This window comes from Budorcas taxicolor, chromosome 15, assembly GCF_023091745.1.
Source record: "Budorcas taxicolor isolate Tak-1 chromosome 15, Takin1.1, whole genome shotgun sequence".
NCBI classification, from domain to species: Eukaryota; Metazoa; Chordata; class Mammalia; order Artiodactyla; family Bovidae; genus Budorcas; species Budorcas taxicolor.
The window spans coordinates 549,440-571,098 of record NC_068924.1 but is presented as its reverse complement, the minus strand read 5'-3'; the positions used below and the strand labels follow the sequence as shown (position 1 = coordinate 571,098).

Sequence of the window (21,659 nt, the reverse complement as noted above, 5' to 3'; positions counted from 1 at the left end):
TGAAAAATTTGGAAGAAAAAGAAGATAAGATGTATAATCTAATCTTATCTTGGCTTGATCTTGAGTAAGATCCTTAACTTCTCTGTTTCTATTTACTAGTGTATAAAATAAGTGTAAACTATAGTATCAATCATTTCATAGGTTTATAATGAGAATTAAAAAAAAACTTCTAAAAATCACTTGGAGCATAATTAAGTGTTGATTAAATTTTTGGTAATATTACAGTTAACATTACTGCCAACATTTTTCTTTGAGAATGGATGAAATAATCGTATCTACAAGGGTTGCTATCTTGCTATGGTGATTTCAATCAATCATTAAAAGTATATTTATTAGCTATCATCAAGTTATTGGATTTAGGCAAAATATGTGTCATTTTATTATAGTAGCTCCTTTATCACTTAATTACTTTTCCATCATGAATATACTGCTACACTTTCAATTACTATAAATAGTCTGACATTGGAAAATATTTATCTTTCATCACCTTACAGAAGCTCAGTACACCTTACCTAAGTGATACAAACATCGTTACTAGATATATGTCTAAAATCCCCTCTTTCTCAAATCCTTCATCCCACACACAAATTCTCAACTGCATTTCCTGGTTTCCACTTAATCAAGAATAAAGGAAACAATATCATTAGCTTGCATTTATAGCCTTTACATCCATTGTCTACTCTTTTCAAACTTTGCTGTCACCATATCTGAGATCTTCTGCTTCATGTTGGGCTCTGAGGCATCTCACATGACTAAGTGTGCAGAGAATCCCCTGCCCATGTTTACTAAGTTCCTCATGTCTATAAATATCACCTTACTACAGAAGATAATGTGAATAATTTTCAAGGAAACAGCATATTTTTTCCTATCTGAAAAATAAAGAAAATCTCATAAGTGTTCAGATTTCAGTAGAATCTAGAGATATATAACTTATGACATTAATAACTGCAAGGTTCAATTTAAGAAAAAATGATTTTTTTTCAAGTGATGTAACTATGCATACCATGAAATATATAGAGAATAAGGATAATGTTATAGAATTTATTCTACTGGGGCTCACAGAGAATCCAAAAAAGCAGAAAATCATATTTATTGGGTTTTTAGTCATCTACATTGTGTCTGTGGTAGGAAATGTGCTCATTGTGGTCACCATTACTGCCAGTCCGTTATTGGATTCTCCTATGTACTATTTTCTGGCCCATCTCTCCTTTATTGATGCTTGCTATTCCTCTGTCTTTTCATCCTGTTGATGGGGTTCTGAAGGCAAGAATACTGAAGTGGTTTGCCATTTCCTTCTCTAGTGGATCACATTCTGTCAGACCTCTCCACCATGGCCCCACATGCATGGCTTAGTTTCATTGAGTTAGATAAGGCTGTGGTCTGTGTGATCAGATTGGCTAGTTGTCTGTGATTGTGTTTTCAGTCTGTCTGCCTTCTGATGCTCTCTGTTAGCGCCTACCATGTTACTTGGTTTTCTCTTACCTTGGAAGTGGGGTATCTCTTCACACCTGCTCTAACAAACTGCAGTTACTTCTCCTTACCTTGGACAAGGGTTATCTCCTCTCCACCACTGCCCTTGACCTTCATTCAGTTATATATGTATATTTATGCTGTGCTGTGCTTAGTCGCTCGGTCGTGTTGTTTATAGATCCTGAAAGCCCGGAATCCAGACAGGGGATATATTGTTCCATTCATTTTCAGCTGGCTCTAAGACTGGGGTTGGAATCTTCCAAAGGTTCAGTCTGCGGCTTTGAGAGAACCAGAGATCAAACTGCCAGCATCTGCTGGATTATTGAAAAAGCAAGAGAGTTCCCGAAAAACATCTATTTCTGCTTTATTGACTATGCCAAAGCCTTTGACTGTTTGGATCACAAAAAACTGTGGAAAATTCTTCAAGAGATGGAAACACCAGACCACCTGACCTGCCGTTTGAGAAACCTGCATGCAGGAGAGGAGGCAACAGTTAGAACAGGTCATGGAACAACAGACTGGTTTCAAATAGAAAAAGGAGTACATCAAGGCTGTATACTGTCACCCTGCTTATTTAACTTATATGCAGAGTACATCATGAGAAACGCTGGGCTGGAGGAAGCATAAGCTGGATTCAAGATTGCCAGGAGAAATGTCAATAACCTCAGATATGCAGAGGACACCACCCTTATGGGAGAAAGTGAAGAGGAACTAAAAAGCCTCTTGATGAAAGTGAAAGAGGAGAGTGAAAAAGTTGGCTTAAAGCTCAACATTCAGAAAATGAAGATCATGACATCTGGTCCTGTCACTTCATGGCAAAGAGATGGGGAAATATTGGACACAGTGTCAGACATTTTTTTTTTTTGGGGGGGGGGCTCCAAAATTACTGCAGATAGTGATTGTAGCCATGAAATTAAAAGATGCTTACTCCTTGGAAGGAAAGTTATGACCAAACTAGATAGCATATTAAAAAGCAAAAATATTACTTTGTCAACAAAGGTCCATCTAGTCAAGGCCTTGGTTTTTCCAGTGGTTATGTATGGATGTGAGTGTTGGACTATAAAAAAAGCTGAGCACCGAAGAATTGATGCTTTTGAACTGCGGTGTTGGAGAAGACTCTTGAGAGTCCCTTGGACTGTAAGGAGATCCAACCAGTTCATCCTAAAGGAGATCAGTTCGTTGGAAGGACTGATGTTTAAGCTGAAACTCCAGTACTTTGGCCACCTCATGCGAAGAGTTGACACGTTGGAAAAGACTCTGATGCTGGGAGGGATTGGGGGCAGGAGGAGAAGGGGATGACAGAGGATAAGATGGCTGGATGGCACCACTGACTCAGTGGGCATGGACTTGGGTGGACTCCGGAAGTTGGTAATGGACAGGGACGCCTGGCGTGCTGCAGTTCATGGGGTCGCAAAGAGTTGAACATGACTGAGTGACTGAGCTGAAATGAACTGAAATGATTCCTCTGTCAATATCCCTAAACAGATAGTAGATTCACTCCATGAAAAGAAGACAATTCTATTTAATGGGTGCATGACCCAAATCTTTGGGGAACATTTCTTTGGAGATGCTGAAGTCATCCTGCTTACTATGATGACCTATGATCACTATGTGGCCATCTGCAAGCCTTTGCACTATACGAGCATCATGACTCATTGAGTATGTCACCTGTTAATGGGATTGTCATGGGTAGCAGGCTTTCTTTATGGATTCATACAGATCATCTTCATCTTCTGATTACTTAATATCATAGATCACTTTATGTGTGACTTGAATCCTTTGCTCAATCTAACCTGTACTAATACTCTAGGGCTCTTTGTTACTGTCAACAGTGGCTTCCTATGTCTGTTAAACTTCCTTCTCTTGATTGGCTTCTATGTGGTCATTCTGCACTCCTTAGGTCCCAGAGCTTGGAGGCAAGACAAAAAGCTCTCTCCATCTGTGTCTCCCATACAACAGTGGTGGTCCTAATTTTTCTGCCCTGCATATTTGAATACTTAAGACCAGTAACTACTTTATCTATTGATAAAGCAGTAACTGTATTCTACACTATGATAACTCCCATGTTAAATCTTTTAATCTGTACTTTGAGAAATACTTAGATGAAAAATACTACTAGGAAACTGTATAGTAGGAAAGCTATTTCAGATGAATCATAAAATGTGATTGGAACCTAACATGTATTCAGTGACAGCAAGGATCAAAAATGCATTGTCAATACTCTTAGCAATGAATACTTATAATATAAAGAAAATAGTTAAGCATTATAATCATAAATTCTTCAGTGACAGAAGAAATGATGGCGAGAAATAAGAAATATTTAGGCAAGGGTAAGCATTTGGAATATTCTTCCATATTGGGGCTTAATTTCACCTAATTCAACAGTGTGTATAGATTCACAAGCTTTCTTTCTAATAAAAAAATAAAGAAATACAAAACGTATTGGTATTAAGAGTAATCTTCATAACTATCAAACACGGGGATGATCCAGAGAGATGATATGGGGTGGGAGGTGGGAGGGGGATTCAGGATTGGGAGCTTCTATACACCCGTGGCAGATTCATGTCAATGTATGGCAAAACCAATACAGTACTGCAAAGTAAAATAAAGTAAAAATAAAATTAAAAATAAAAAGAGGTAGAAACTGCTATTATCTCCTTTTTATAAGTAAGGAAACAAATAAACTCAAAATGGATTAAAGATCTAAATGTAAGACCAGAATACTATAAAACTCCTAGAGGAGAACATAGGCACAACACTCTCTGACATACATCACAGCAGGATCTTCTATGACTCACCTCCCAGAATATTGAAAAAAAAGCAAAAATAAACAAATGAGATCTAATTAAGCTTAAAATCTTCGGCAAAACAAAGGAAACTATAAGCAAGGTGAAAAGACAGCCTTCAGAATGGGAGAAAATAATAGCAAATGAAGCAACTGACAAACAACTAATCTCAAAAATATACAAGCAACTCATGCAGCTCAACTCCAGAAAAATAAATGACCCAATCAAAAAATGGGCCAAAAAACTAAATAGACATTTCTCCAAAGAAGACATACAGATGGCTAACAAACATGAAAAGATGCTCAACATCACTCATTTTCAGAGAAATGCAAATCAAAACCCCAATGAGGTACCATTTCACACCAGTCAGAAGGGCTGTGATCCAAAAGTCTACAAGCAATAAGTGCTGGAGAGGGTGTAGACCAAAAGGAAACCCTCTTACACTGTTGGTGGGAATGCAAACTACTACAGCCACCATGGAGAACAGTGTGGAGGTTCCTTAAAAGACTGGAAATAGAACTGCCTTATGACACAGCAATCCCACTGCTGGGCATACACACCGAGGAAACCAGAATTGAAAGAGACACGTGTACCATAATGTTCATTGAAGCACTGTTTATAATAGCCAGGACATGGAAGCAACCCAGATGTCCATCAGCAGATGAATGGATAAGAAAGCTGTGGTACATATACACAATGGAGTATTACTCAGCCATTAAAAAGAATACATTTGAATCATTTCTAATGACGTGGATGAAACTGGAGCCTATTATACAGAGTGAAGTAAGCCAGAAAGAAAAACACCAATACAGTATACTAATGCATATATATGGAATTTAGAAAGATGGGAACGATAACCCTGTATGCAAGACAGCAAAAGAGACACAGATGTATAGAACAGTCTTTTGGACTCTGTGGGAAAGGGAGAGGGTGGGATGCTTTGGGAGAATGGCATTGAAACATGTATAATAACATATATGAAATGAATCTCCAGTCCAGGTTCGATGCATGATACTGGATGCTTGGGGCTGGTTCACTGAGATGACTTAGAGGGATGGTATAGAGAGGGAAGGGGGGGGGGTTCAGGATGGGAAACACGTGTATACCTGTGGCAGATTCATGTTGATGTATTGCAAAACCAATACAATATTGTAAAATAGTTAACCTCCAATTAAAATAAATAAATTTATATTAAAGAATAAAACCACAAAGTTCCAAACCAGAAATACTGAAGTATATATATATATATATATATCCACGAAGTTCCAAGTCAGAAATACTGAAATAAATATATATATATATATATATATATATATATATATATATATATATATATCCATATATGTATGTATGGGCTTCCCTGGTAGCTCAGCAGTAAAGAATCCACCCACAATGCTGGAGACCTAAGTTTGAATCCTGAGTTGGAAAGATCACCTGGAGAAAGGAATGGGCTAACCACTCCACTTTCTGGCCTGGAGAATTCCATGGACTGTACTGTATAGTCCATGGAATAACAAATACATTAATAAATACAGTATAATATAGTATATATATAGCATATACTATAATATAGTATATATGCTATATACACACACACATACATATATATATGTATGTGTGTGTGTGTGTGTGTTAGTCAGTTGTGTTCTACTCTTTCTGACCCCATGGATTGTAGACTGTCAGGCTCCTGTGTCCATGGAATTCTCCAGGCAAGAATATTGAAGTGGGTAGTCATGTCCACCTCCAGGGGATTGGCCAGGGTCTTCCAAATTGCACACAGAATCTTTATCATCTGCACCACCAGGGAAGCCCTGTATGTTATATTATATATTAGCTATATATATTATTACATATACCATACATGAACAATTATATATTAGCTCATTATATATGAATGTTACATTACTTTTCTTACTCATTTTTATATATCACTGTTGATGATATTATATTGACTGTAACAATGAGATTTGAAATTGCTTTAACAATATAAAAGCAAAAGGCCATTTAACCTCTACAGGGCCAGTCAGTTCAGTCGCTCAGTCATGTCTGACTCTTTGTGACTCCATGGAATGCAGCACGCCAGGCTTCCCTGCCCATCACCAACTTTCGGAGCTTGCTCAAAAACATGTCCGTCGAGTCTATGATGACATCCAACCATCTCATCCACGGTCGTCCCTTTCTCCTCTTGTGTTCAATCTTTCCCAGCATCAGGGTCTTTTCAAATGAGTCAGTTCTTTGCATCCGGTGGCCAAAGTATTGGAGTTTCAGCATCAGTCCTTCCAATGAATATTAAGGATTGATTTCCTTGAGGGATTGACTGGTTGGATCTCTCTGCAGTCCAAGGGACTCTCAAGAGTCTTCTCCAACACCATAGTTCAAAAGCAGCATTCTTCACTCTTGCTCAGCTTTCTTTATAGTCCACGTCTCATATCCATATATGACCACTGAAAAAACCATAGCTTTAATTAGATGGACCTTTTTTGGAAAAGTACTGTCTCTGTTTTTTAATATGCTCTCAGGTTGGTCATAGCTTTTTTTCAAAAAAGCAATTATCTTCATTACCTCCACCATGGTATGTCTCAGGTCAAACAACAGTGAGGAAAAACAGCCCTGCCAATCAAAAGAAAATTGGATTAAAGATTTAATAAGCATGGCCCCACCCATCAGAACAATACCCAGTTTCCCCCACAGTCAGTCTCTCCTATCAGGAAGCTTTCATAAGCCTCTTATCCTTATCCATTAGAGGGCAGACAGAATGAAAACCACAATCACAGAAAACTAATCAAACTGATCACATGGACCACAGCCTTGTCTAACTCATGAAACTATGAAGCATGCTGTGTAGGGCCACCAAAAATGGACGGGTCATAGTGGAGAGTTCTGACAAAACTTGGTCTACTGGGTAAGTTAATGGCAAACCACTTCAGTATCCTTGCCTTGAGAACCCCATGAACAGTATGAAAAGGCAAAAAGACAGAAAACTGAAAAGTGAACTCCCCAGGTTGGTAGATGCCCAATATGCTACTGAAGAGTGTAGAAATAACTTCAGAAAGAATGAAGAGACTGAACCAAAGCAAAAATACCACCCAGTTGTGGGTGTGACTGGTGATGGAAGTAAAGTCCCATGCTGTAAAGAACAATATTGCATAGGAACCTGGAATAGGTCAATGAATCAAGGTAAATTAGAAGTGGTCAAACAGGAGATGGCAAGAGTGAATATCATCATTTTAGAAATCAGTCAACTAAAATGGACTGGAATATGCGAATTTAAATCAGATGACCATTATATCCACTATACATTGTAAGGGATTTGACTTAGTTCATACCTGAATGGTCTCGTGGTTTTCCCTACTTTTTTCAATTGAAGTCTGAATTTCGCAATTAAGAGTTCATGATCTGAGCCACAGTTAGCTCATGGTCTTGTTTCTGCTAATTGTATAGTGCTTCTCCACCTTTGCTGCAAAAAATATAATCAATCTGATTTTGCTATTGACCATCTGGTGATGTCCATGTGTAAATCTTCTCTTGTGTTGTTGGAAGAGGGTGTTTGCTATGACCACTGTGTTCTCTTGGCAAAACTTTATTAGCCTTTGATCTCCTTCATTCTGTACTCCAGGGTCAAATTTGCCTGTTACTCCAGATATCTCTTGACTTCCTGCTTTCACATTCCAGTCCCCTATGATGAAAAGGACATCTTTTTAGGAATGTTAGTTCTAGAAGTGCTTGTAGATTTTCATAGAACTGTTCAACTTCAGTTTCTTCAGCATAGACTTGGATTACTGTGATATTGAATGGTTTGCCTTGTAAATAAACAGAGATCATTCTGACACTTTTGAGACTGCATCCAATTACTCTATTTTGGGCTCTTTTGTTGACTATGAGGGGTTTTCCATTTCTTTTAAGGGATTCTTGCCCACAGTAGTGGATATAATGAGTATCTGAATTAAACTCACCCATTCCAGTCCATTTTATTTCACTGATTCCTAAAATATTGATTTTCACGCTTAACATCTCCAGTTTGACTGCTTCTAATTTACCTGAATTCATTGACTTATCATCCCAGGTTCCTATGCAGTATTGTTCTTTACAGCATTGGACTTTACTTCCATCACCAGTCACATCCACATCTGGGCACTGTTTTTGCTTTGGTTCCGTATTTTCATTCTCGCTGAAGTTATTTCTACACTCTTCAGTAGCATATTGGGCATCTACCAACCTGGGGAGTTCATCTTTCAGTGTCCTATCTTTTTGCTTTTTCATACTGTTCATGGGGTTCTCAAGGCAACGATACTGAAGTGGTTTGCCATTCCTTTCTTCAGTGGACCACTTTTGTCAGAACTCTCCACCATGACCCATCCATCTTGGATGCTCTACTCAGCATGGCTCATAGTTTCAATGGGATAGACAAGGCTGCAGTCCGTGTGATCAGCTTGATTTGTTTTCTGTGACTGCAGTTTTCATTCTGTCTGCCCTCTGATGTATAAGGATAAGAGGCTTATGAAAGCTTCCTGATGGAGGAGACTGACTGTGGGGAAAGTGAAGTCGCTCAGTCGTGTCTGACTCTTTGCGACCCCATGGACTGTAGCCTACCAGGCTCCTCCCTCTATGGGATTCTCCAGGCAAGAGTACTGGAGTGGGTTGCCATTTCCTTCTCCAGGGGATCTTCCAGACCCAGGGGTCAAGCCCGGGTCTCCTGAACTCCAGGCAGACGCTTTAACCTCTGAGCCTTATTCTGATGGCTGGGGCCATGCTCAGTAAATCTTTAATCCACTGTTCTTTTGATCAGTGGTGTTGTGTTTCCTCCCTATTATTTGACCTGAGACAAACTATGGTGGAGGTAATAAAGATAATTTCTTTTGGAAGAAAAGCTATGACCAAACTAGAGAGCATATTAAAAAGCAGAGAAAGTACTTTTCCAAGAAAATAATCAAAGAAAGTTACCATCTAATCAAAGCTATGGTTTTTCCAGTAGTCATATATAGATATGAGAGTTGGGCTATAAAGAAAGCTGAGCACCAAGGAATTGATGCTTTTGAACTGTGGTATTGGAGAAGACTCTTGAGAGTCCCTTGGACTGCAAGGAGATCCAAACAATCCATCCTAAAAGAAATCAGTCCTGAATGTTCATTGGAAGGACTGATGTTAAAGCTGAAACCACAATAGTCTGGCACTCGATGTGAAGAACTGACTCATTTGAAAAGACCCTGATGCTGGGAATGATTGAAGGTGGGAGAAGGGGAGGATAGAGGATAAGATGGTTGGATGGCATCACCAACTCAATGGACATGATTTTGTGTAAACTTTGGGAGTTGGTGATGGACAGGAAGGCCTGGCATGCTGCAGTCCATGGGGTTGCAAAGAGTTGTACATGACTGAGCGACTGAACTGAACTGATATCTCTTCTTTAACAAGTTATTTTTCAATAAACTATTATGTAATATTAAGGAGTGTTCCCTTGGTAGACAGTAGGTCTTTGTTGGTTATTTTAAATATAGTAGTGTTTACACATCAATCCCATACTCCCAATATATCCCTGCCTTCAACTCTTTCCCATGGTAACCATAAGTTTGTTTTTGAAGTTTGTTTCTGTTTTGTAAATAAATTCATTCATATCATTTTTTTTTGCTTTTTAGATTCCACATGTAAGCAATATCATGCAATATTTGTCTGTCTATTTGACTTACTTCACTTTTAGCATTTTAACCTCCAGGACCATTCTTGGTGTTCTAAATGATCACATTTCATTATTTTTAATAGCTGATTAATATTATATCATATTAATATAATAAGTACCAGATTTATTCATCAATGGGAATTTAGGTTATTTACATGTCTTGGCTATTGTAAAGAGTGCTGCAGTTAATACTGGGGTGCATGGTTCCTTTCAAACCATATTTTTCCCAAGATATATGCCTATGAGTAGGATTGCTAAATCATATAGCAGCTCTATTTTTTTTTTTAATCTCCATACTGTTCTCCACAGTGGAGAAAGAGAAAAAGAAAGAAATCCCACATTTATGACAACATGGTTGACAGCTTTGTACTAAGTGGAAAAAAAATGTAGACAGAGAAAGACATATATCATATATCACCATTATGTAACACATGAAAAAGCCAAACACATAAAATAGAATAGTGGTTACCAGGAGTTGGGGGTTGGAGTAATTGAAGAGAAAATAGTCAAAAGAGTATAAATTTGAAATTAGAAGATGAAATATCTCTAGAGATCTCATGTACAGCTTAGTAATTGTAGTCAACGGTATTGTATTATATATTTCAAATAGTCAAGAGACTAGATATTAAATATTCACATCACATAAAAAGTACAATTATATGATTTATTAGTGCTGTTAGCTAACACCACGGTGGTAATCATATTTAATATAAAATATATCAGCAGTGTGTACCTTTAATATGCACAATGTTCTATCAATCATATCTAATTTTTTTAAGGAGACAAAGAACTTGAATAGATGTATATCCAAGCAAGATATTCTTTGTGACCCCATGAAGTGCAGCCTGCCAGGCTTCACTGTCCTTCACACTCTCCCTGAGTTTACTCAAACTCATGTCCACTCAGTCAGTGATGCCATCCAACCATCTTGTCATCTATTACCCACTTCCCTTCTTGCCCTGAGTCTTTTCCAGAATCAAGGTATTTCTCAACAAGTCAGCTCTCCCATCAGGTGGCCAAAGGTTTGGAGCTTCAGCTTCTGCACCAGCCCTTCCAATGCATATTTAGGGTTAATTTCCTTTAGGAATGACTGGTTTGATCTCCTTACCATCCAAGGGACTCTCAAGAATCTTCTATAGCACCACAGTTTGAAAACATCAGTTCTTCAGTGCATTGTCCAAATCTCACATCCGTACAAGACTACTGAAAAAAACAATAGCTTTGACTATGTGGACTTTTGTCAGCAAGGTGATGTCTCTGCTTTGTAATACACTGTCCAGGTTTGTCATAGCTAATCTTCCAAGGAGCAAGTGTCTTTTGATTTCTTGGCTGCAGTCACAATTCGCATTGATCATAGAGCCCAAGAAAATAAAACCTGCCACCATTTACACATTTTCCTCATCCATTTGCCATGAAAGAATAGGACAGGATGCCATGATCTTTATTTTTTGAATGTTGAGTTTTAAGCCAGCTTTTTCATGCTCTTCTTTCACTTTATAAAGAGGCTCTTTATTTTCTCTTTACTTTCTGCCATTAAATTGGTATCATCTGTATATTTGAGGTTGGTGATATTTCTCTCAGCAATCTTGATTCCAGCTTGCGATTCATCTGGCCAAAAGCAATGAAACTATGTGCATCATCAATAATCACCCATGTGCACCTCAATGACAATGCAAAATAGTGCAGCTACTGTGGAATAAAGTACATTTTTACATTTCTGAAAAAGGAAAAAAAAAGATCCAGCATTTCTACTTTTAGGTATATATGAAGAAAATTGAAAGCAGGTACTCAAAAACTACATTCATGTTCATAACAGCATTAGTCACAGTAGCCCAAACATGTAATAACATGTGAAAAATTAAATATATAGTTTACATAAACTGGAATACTATTCAACATTTAAAAGGTAGGAATTTCTGACATGTTACAATATGGATAAATTCTGAGAACCTGCTTTGGGAATAAATTTTATATTTTATTTTATTTATATTTTAATAAACCCTATATTTTATAATATGCTTATATTAACCAAGAAGTTGTGAAAATAACATAGAGAGTTCTTCCGTTCAGTTCAGTTTAGTCGCTCAGTCGTGTCTGACTCTTTGCAACCCCATGAATCGCAGCATGCCAGGCCTCACTGTCCATCACCAACTCCCGGAGTTCACTCAGACTCGCATCCATCGAGTCACTGATGCCATCCAGCCATCTCATCCTCGGTCATCCCCTTCCCCTCCTGCCCCCAATCCCTCCTAGCATCAGAGTCTTTTCCAATGAGTCAAGTCTTCGCATGAGGTGGCCAAAGTACTGCAGCATCATTCCTTCCAAAGAAATCCCAGGGCTGATCTCCTTCAGAATGGACTGGTTGGATCTCCCTGCAGTCCAAGAAACTCTCAAGAGTCTTCTCCAACACCACAGTTCAAAAGCATCAATTCTTCATCGCTCAGCCTTCTTCAAAGTCCAACTCTCACATCCATACATGACTACTGGAAAAACCACAGCCTTGGCTAGATGGACCTTAGTCAGCAAAGTGATGTTTCTGCTTTTCAATAGGCTATCTAGGCTGGTCATAACTTTTCTTCCAAGGAGTAAGTGTCTTTTAATTTCATGGCTGCAATCACCATCTGTAGTGAATTTGGAGCCCCCCAAAATAAAGTCTGACACTGTTTCCACTGTTTCCCCACCTATTTACCATGAAGTGATGGGACCAGATGCCATGATCTTCTTTTTCTGAATGTTGAGCTTAAAGCCAAAATTTTCACTCTCCACTTTAACTTTCATCAAGAGGTTTTTTAGTTTCTCTTCACTGTCTGCCATAAGGGTGGTGTCATCTGCATATCCGAGGATATTATTTCTCCCAGAAATCTTGATTCCAGCTTGTGTTTCTTATATCAGTTCAAATCAGTCACTCAGTCGTCTGACTCTTTGCGACCCCATGGATGCAGCACACCAGTCTTCCCTGTCCATTACCAACTACCAGATCTTGCTCAAACTCATGCCCATCAAGTTGATGATGACATCCAACCATCTCTTCCTCTGGCATCTCCTTCTCCTCCCCTTCAATCTTTCCCAGTATTAGTGTCTTTTCAAATGAGTCAGTTCTTCGCATAAGGTGGCCAAGGTGTTGGAGTTTAAGCGCCAGCATCAGTCCTTCCAGTGATTATTCAGAACTAATTTCTTTTAGAATTGATTGATTGAATCTCCTTGCAGTCCAAGGGAATCTCAGGAGTCTTCAACATCACAGTTCAAAAGCATCAAGTCTTTAGCACTTAGCTTTCTTTATACTCCAAAGCTCATACATGACTACTGGAAAAACCATAGCCTTGACTAGACGGATCTTTGTTCACAAAGCAATTTCTCTGCTTTTTAATATGTTGTGAAATGGAGTAGCCATCATGGTTAACAAAAGAGTCCAAAATGCAGTACTTGGATGCAATCTCAAAAATGACAGAATGATCTCTGTTCGTCTCCAAGGCAAACCATTCAATATCACAGTAATCCAAGTCTATGCCCCAACCAGTAATGCTGAAGAAGCTGAAGTTTACCGGTTTTATGAAGACCTACAAGACCTTTTAGAACTAACACCCCCCAAAAATATCCTTTTCATTATAGGGGACTGGAATGTAAAAGCAGGAAGTCAAGAAACACCTGGAGTAACAGGCAAATTTGGCCCTGGAATGCAGAATGAAACAGGGCAAAGACTAATAGAGTTTTGCCAAGAAAATGCACTGGTCATAGCAAACACCCTCTTCCAACAACACAAGAGAAGATTCTACACATGGACATCACCAGATAGTCAACACCGAAATCAGATTGACTATATTCTTTGCAGCCAAATGGAGACGCTCTATACAGTCAACAAAAACAAGACCAGGAGCTGACTGTGGCTCAGATCATGAACTCCTTATTACCAAATTCAGATTCAAATTGAAGAAAGTAGGGAAAACTGCTAGACCATTCAGGTATGACCTAAATCAAATCACTTATGATTATACAGTGGAAGTCATTAATAGATTTAAGAGCCTAGATCTGATAGATAGAGCACCTGATGAACTATGGAATGAGGTTCGTGACATTGTACAGGAGACAGAGATCACGATTATCCCCGTGGAAAAGAAATGCAAAAAAGCAAAATGGCTGTCTGGGGAGGGCTTACAAATAGCTGTGAAAAGAAGAAAGGTCAAAAGCAAAGGAGAAAAGGAAAGATATAAGCATCTCAATGCAGAGTTCCAGAGAATAACAAGAAGAGATAAGAAAGCCTTCTTCAGCTATCAGTGCAAACAAATAGAGGAAAAGAACAGAATGGGGAAGACTAGAGATCTCTTCAAGAAAATTAGAGACACCAAGGGAACATTTCATGCAAAGATGGGCTCGATAAAGGGCAGAAATGGCATGGACCTAACAAAAGCAGAAGATATTAAGAAGAGGTGGCAAGAATACACAGAAAAACTGTACAAAAATGATCTTCAGAACCCAGATAGTCATGATGGTGTGATCACTAATCTAGAGTCAGATATTCTGGAATGTGAAGTCAAGTGGGCCTTAGAAAGTATCACATGAACAAAGCTAGTGGAGGTGATGGAATTCCAGTTGAGCTGTTTTAAATCCTGAAAGATGGTGCTGTCAAAGTGCTGCACTCAATATGCCAGCATTTGGAAAACTCAGCATTTGCCAAAGGACTGGAAAAGGTCAGTTTTCATTCCAATTCCAAAGAAAGGCAATGCCAAAGAATGCTAAAAATACCCTACAATTGCACTCATCTCACATGCTAGTAAAGTAATGCTAGAAAATCTCCAAGCCAGGCTTCAGCAATACGTGAACCATGAACTTCCTGATGTTCAAGCTGGTTTTAGAAAAGGCAAAGGAACCAGAGATCAAATTGCCAACATCTGCTGGATCATGGAAAAAGCAAGAGAATTCCAGAAATACATCTATTTCTGCTTTATTAACTATGCCAAAGTCTTTTCTGTGTGGCTCACAATAAACTGTGGAAAATTCTGAAAAAGATGGGAATACCAGATCATCTGCCCTGCCTCTTGAGCAATCTGTATGCAGGCCAGGAAACAACAGTTAGAACTGGACATGGAACAACAGACTGGTTCCAAATAGGAAAAGGAGTATGTCAAGGCTGTATATTGTCACCCTGCTTTTTAGCTTATATGCAGAGAGAGTACATCATGAGAAACGCTGGACTGGAAGAAACACATGCTGGAATAAAGTTTGCCGGGGGAAAATCAATAACCTCAGGTATGCAGATGACACCACCCTTATGGCAGAAAGGGAAGAGAAACTAAAAAGCCTCTTGATGAAAGTGAAAGTGGAGAGTGAAAAAGTTGGTTTAAAGCTCAACATTCAGAAAATGAAGATCATGACATCCAGTCCCATCACTCATGGGAAATAGATGGGGAAACAGTGTCAGAATTTATTTTTCTGGGCTCCAAAATCACTGCAGATGGTGACTGCAGCCATGAAATTAAAAGACGGTTCCTCCTTGGAAGAAAAGTTATGACCAACCTAGATAGCATATTCAAAAGCAGAGACATTACTTTGCCAGTTAAGGTCCGTCTCGTCAAGGCTTTGGTTTTTCCAGTAGTCATGTATGGATGTGAGAGTTGGACTGTGAAGAAGGCTGAGCAACGAAGAATTGATGCTTTTTAATTGTTATGTTGAAGAAGACTCTTGAGAGTCCCTTGGACTGCAAGGAGACCCAAAGGGTCCATTCTGAAGGAGATCAGCCCTGGGTTTTCTTTGGAAGGAGTGATGCTAAAGCTGAAACTCCAGTACTTTTGCCACCTCATGCAAAGAGTTGACTCATTGGAAAAGACTCTGACGCTAGGAGGGATTGAGGGCAGGAGGAGAAGGGGACAACAGAGGATGAGATGGCTGGAGGGCATCAATGACTCAATGGACGTGAGTCTGAGTGAACTCTGGGAGTTGGTGATGGACAGTGAGGCTTGGCGTGCTTTGATTCATGGGTTCGCAAAAGTCAGACACGACTGAGCGACTGAACTGAACTGAACTAGATTGGCCATTGCTTTTCTTCCAAGGAGGAAGCGTCTTTTAATTTCATGGCTGTGGTCACCATCTGCAGTGATTTTGGAGCCCCCCAAAATAAAATCTTTCACTCTTTTCATTGTTTCCTATCTATTTGCCATGAATAGATGAAACCGGATGTATGATCTTAGTTTTCCGAATGTTGAGCTTTAAGCCAACTTTTTACTGTCCTCTTTCACTTTTATCAAGTGGCGGTATGTTCTTTGTCGCTTTCTGCCATAAAAGGGTGGTGTCATCTGTATACCTGAGGTGATTGATATTTTTCCCAGCAATCTTGATTCCAGCTTTTGCTTCATCCAGCCCAGTGTTTCTCATGATGTATTCTGCATATAAATTAAACAAGCAGGGTGACAATATACAGCCTTGAAATACTCCTTTCTCAATTTAGAACCAGTCTGTTTTTCTTACATAGTCTGAACAATTTCCCCTGTTATCATTTTATTTTTTTATTTACTTTTTAATTATTATTTATTTATTTATTTTACTTTACAATACTGTATTGGTTTTGCCATACATTGACATGAATCCGCCACGGGTGTACATGAGTTCCCAATCCTGAACCCCACCTCCCACCTCCTTCCCCATATCATCTCTCTGGGTCATTCCAGTGCACCAGCCCCAAGCATCATGTATCCTGTATCAAACGTAGACTGGAGATTCATTTCTTTCATGATAGTATACATGTTTCAATGCCATTCTCCCAAATCATCCCACCCTCTCCCTCTCCCACAGAGTCCAAATGTCTGTTCTATACATCTGTGTCTCTTTTGCTGTCTTGCATAGAGGGTTATCATTACCATCATTCTAAATTCCATATATATGTGTTAGTATACTGTATTGGTGTTTTTCTTTCTGATTACTTCACTCTGTATAATAGGCTCCAGTTTCATCCACATCATTAGAAGTGATTCAAATGTATTCTTTTTAATGGCTGAGTAATACTCCATTGTGTACCACATCTTTCTTATCCATTTGTCTGCTGATGGACATTTAGGTTGCTTCCATGTCCTGGTTATTATAAACAGTGCTGGGATCAACAATGAGGTACATGTCTCTCTTTCAATTCTGGTTTCTTGGTGTGTATGTTCAGCAGTGGGATTGCTGGGTCATAAGGCAGTTCTATTTGTAGTAGTTAAAGGAACCTCCACATTGTTCTTCATAGTGGCTGTAGTAGGTTGCAATCCCACCAACAGTTTAAGAGGGTTCCGTTTTCTCCACATTCTCTCCAGCATTTATTGCTTGAAGACATATGGATCACAGACATTCTGACTGGTGTGAAATGGTATCTCATTGTGATCTTGATTTGCATTTCTCTAATAATGAGTGATGTTGAGCATCTTTTTTCATGTGTTTGTTAGCCATCCATATGTCTTCTTTGGAGAAATGTCTATTTAGTTCTTTGGCCCATTTTTTGATTGGGTCGTTCATTTTTCTGGAATTGAGCTGCATAAGTTGTTTGTATATTTTTGAGATTAGTTGTTTGTCAGTTGCTTCATTTGCTATTATTTTCTCCCATTCAGAAGGCTGTCTTTTCACCTTGCTTATAGTTTCCTTTGTTGTGCAGAAGCTTTTAATTTTAATTAGATGCCATTTGTTTATTTTTGCTTTTATTTCCAGTATTCTGGGAGGTGGATCATAGAGGATCCTGCTGTGATGTATATCAGAGAGTGTTTTCCCTATGTTCTCCTCTAGGAGTTTTAGAGTTTCTGGTCTTATGTTTAGATCTTTAATCCACTTTGAGTTTATTTTTGTGTGTGGTGTTAGAAAGTGTTCTAGTTTCATTCTTTTACAAGTGGTTGACCAATTTTCCCAGCACCACTTGTTAAAGAGATTGTCTTTACTCCATTATATATTCTTGCCTCCTTTGTCAAAAATAAGGTGTCCATATGTGTGTGGATTTATCTCTGGGCTTTCTACTTTGTTCCATTGATCTATATTTCTGTCTTTGTACCAGTACCATACCATCTTTATGACTGTGGCTTTGTAGTAGAGCCTGAAGTCAGGCAGGTTGATTCCTCCAGTTCCATTCTTCTTTCTCAAGATTGCCTTGGCTATTTGAGTTTTTTTGTGTTTCCTTACAAATTGTGAAATTATTTGTTTAACTCTATGAAAAATACCACTGGTAGTTTCATAGGGATTGCATTGAATCTATAGATTGCTTTGGGTAGTATACTCATTTTCTCTATATTGATTATACCAATCCACAAACTGGTATATTTCTCCATCTATTAGTTTCCTCTTTGATTTCTTTCATCAGTGTTTTAGAGTTTTCTATATATAGGTCTTAGTTTCTTTAGGTAGATATATTCCTAAGTATTTTATTGTTTTCATTACAATGGTGAATGAAATGTTTCCTTAATGTCTTTTTCTACCTCTCATTATTAGTGTATAAGAATGCAAGGGATTTCTGTGTGTTGATTTTATATCCTGCAACTTTACTATATTCATTGATTAGCTCTAGTAATTTTCTGGTGGAGTCTTTAGGGTTTTGTATGTAGAGGATCATGTCATCTGCAAACATGAAAGTTTTACTTCTTCTTTCCCAATTTGGATTCCTTTTATTTCTTTTTCTGCTCTGATTGCCGTTGCCAAAACTTCCAGAACTATATTGAATAGTAACGGTGAAACTGGGCACCTTTGTCTTGTTCCTGACTTTAGGGAAATGATTTCAGTTTTTCACAATTGAGGATAATTTTTGCTGTGGTTTTGTCATATATAGCTTTTATTATGTAGAGGTATGTTCCTTCTATTCCTGCTTTCTGGAGAGTTTTTATCATAAATGAATGTTGAATTTTGTCAAAGGCTTTCTCTGCATCTATTGAGATAATCATATGACTTTTATTTTTCAATTTGTTAGTGTGGTGTATTACAGTGATTGATTTGTGGATATTGAAGTATCCTTGCATCCCTGGGATGAAGCCCACTTGGTCATGGTATATCATCTTTTTTAATGTGTTGTTGGATTCTGATTGCTAGAATTTTGTTAAAGATTTTTGCATCTATGTTCATTAGTTATTTGGCCTGTAGTTTTCTTTTTTTGTGGCATCTTTGTCAGGTTTTGATATTAGGGTGATGGTGGCCTCATAGAATGAGTTTGGAAGTTTACCATCCTCTGCAATTTTCTGGAAGAGTTTGAGTAGGATAGGTTTTAGCTCTTCTCGAAATTTTTGGTAGAATTCAGCTGTGAAGCTGTCTGGGCCAGGGCTTTTGTTTGCTGGAAAATTTCTGATTACAGTTTCAATTTCCGTGCTTGTGATGGGTCTGTTAAGATTTTCTATTTCTTCCTGGTTCAGTTTTGGAAAGTTGTATTTTTCTAAGAATTGGTCCATTTCTTCCACGTTGTCCATTTTATTGGCATATAATTGATGATAGTAGTCTCTTATGATCCTTTGTATTTCTCTGTTGTCTGTTGTGATCTCTCCATTTTCATTTCTGATTTCATTGATTTGATTTTCTCCCTTTGTTTCTTGATGAGTCTGGCTAATGGTTTGTCAATTTTATTTATTCTTTCAAAGAACCAGCTTTTGGCTTTGTTGATTTTTGCTATGGTCTCTTTTGTTTCTTTTCCATTTATTTCTGCCCTAATTTTTAAGATTTCTTTCCTTCTATTAATTCTGGGGTTCTCCATTTCTTCCTTTTCTAGTTCCTTTAGGTGTAGAGTTAGGTTATTTATTTGACTTTTTTCTTGTTTCTTGAGGTATGCCTGTATTGCTATGAACTTTCCCCTTAGCACTGCTTTTACAGTGTCCCACAGGTTTTGGGTTGTTGTGTTTTCATTTTCATTAGTTTCTATGCATATTTTGATTTCATTTTTGATTTCTTCTGTGATTTGCTCGTTATTCAGAAGTGTGTTGTTCAGCCTCCATATGTTCAAAATTTTAATAGTTTTTCTCCTGTAATTGAGATCTAATCTTAATGCATTATGGTCAGAAAAGATGCTTGGAATCATTTTGATTTTTATGAATTTACCAAGGCTAGATTTATGTTCCACGATGTGATCTATCCAGGAGAAGTTTCCATGTGCACTTGAGAAAAAGGTGAAGTTCATTGTTTTGGGGTGAAATGTCCTATAGATATCAATTAGGTGTAACTGGTCTATCGTATCATTTAAAGTTTGTGTTTCTTTGTTAATTTTCTGTTTAGTTGATCTATCCATAGGTGTGAGTGGGGTATTAAAGTCTCCCACTATTGTGTTATTGTTAACTTACCCTTTCATGCTTGTTAGCATTTGTCTTACATATTGCAGTGCTCCTATGTTGGTTGCATATATATTTATAATTGTTATATCTTCTTTTTGGATTGATCCTTTGATCATTATGTAGTGGCCTTCTTTGTCTCTTTTCACAGCCTTTGTTTGAAAGTCTATTTTATTGGATATGAATATAGCTACTCCTGCTTTCTTTTGGTCTATATTTTCATGGAATATCTTTTTCCAGCCCTTCACTTTCAGTCTGTATGTGTCCCTTGTTTTCAGGTGGGTTTCTTGTAGACAACATATATAGGGATCTTGTTTTTGTATCCATTCAGCCAGTCTTTGTCTTTTGGTTGGGGCATTCAACCCATTTATGTTTAAGGTAATTATTGATAAGTATGATACCATTGCCATTTACTTTACTGTTTTGGGTTCAGGTTTATACACCCTTTTTGTGTTTCCTGTCTAGAGAATATTCTTTAGCATTTGTTGGAGAGCTGATTTGGCTGCTGAATTCTCTCAGCTTTTCCTTGTCTGTAAAGCTTTTGATTTCTCCTTCATATTTGAATGAGATCCTTGCTGGGTACAGTAATCTGGGCTGTAGGTTATTTTCTTTCTTCACTTTAAGTATGTCTTCCCATTCCCTCCTGGTCTGAAGAGTTTCTGTTGAAAGATCAGCCGTTATCCTTATGGGAATCCCCTTGTGTGTTATTTGTTGTTTTTCCCTTGCTGCTTTTAATATTTGTTCTTTGTGTTTGATCTTTGTGAATTTGATTAATATGTGTCTTGGGGTGTTTCGCCTTGGGTTTATCCTATTTGGAGCTCTCTGGGTTTCTTGGATTTGGGTGATTATTTCCTTCCCCTTTTTAGGGAAGCATTCAACTATTATCTCCTCAAGTATTTTCTCATGGTCTTTCTTTTTGTCTTCTTCTTCTGGGACTCCTATAATTCAAATGTTGGAACGTTTCATATTGTCCTGGAGGTCTCTGAGATTGTCCTCATTTCTTTTAATTCGTTTTTCTTTTTTCCTCTCTGATTCATTTATTTCTGCCATTCTATCTTCTATTTCACTAATCCGATCTTCTGCTTCATTTATTCTACTATTTGTTGCCTCCAGAGTGTTTCTGATCTCATTTATTGCATTATTCATTATATATTGACTCTTTTTTTCATTTCTTCAAGGTCCTTGTTAAACCTTTCTTGCATCTTCTCAAACCTTGTCTTCAGGCTATTTATCTAGGATTCTATTTTGATTTCAAGATTTTGGATAATTTTCACTATCAATATTCGGAATTTTTATCAGGTAGATTACCTATCTCTTCCTCTTTTGTTTGATTTGGTGGGCATTTCTCCTGTTCCTTTACCTGCTGGGTATTCCTCTGTCTCTTCATCTTGGTTATATTGCTGTATTTGGGGTGGCCTTTCTGTATTCTGGCAGTTTGTGTAGTTCTCTTTATTATGGAGTTTCCTCATTTTGCGAGGGGTT

At 38.0% G+C, this 21,659-nt stretch overlaps 1 pseudogene; it reads left to right on the top strand.

Moving 5' to 3' along the window:
* The first annotated feature begins 995 nt into the window (after nt 1-995).
* LOC128060675 (olfactory receptor 4C13-like) lies at nt 996-3,629 on the top strand (annotated as a pseudogene).
* The last annotated feature ends 18,030 nt before the right edge of the window (nt 3,630-21,659 follow it).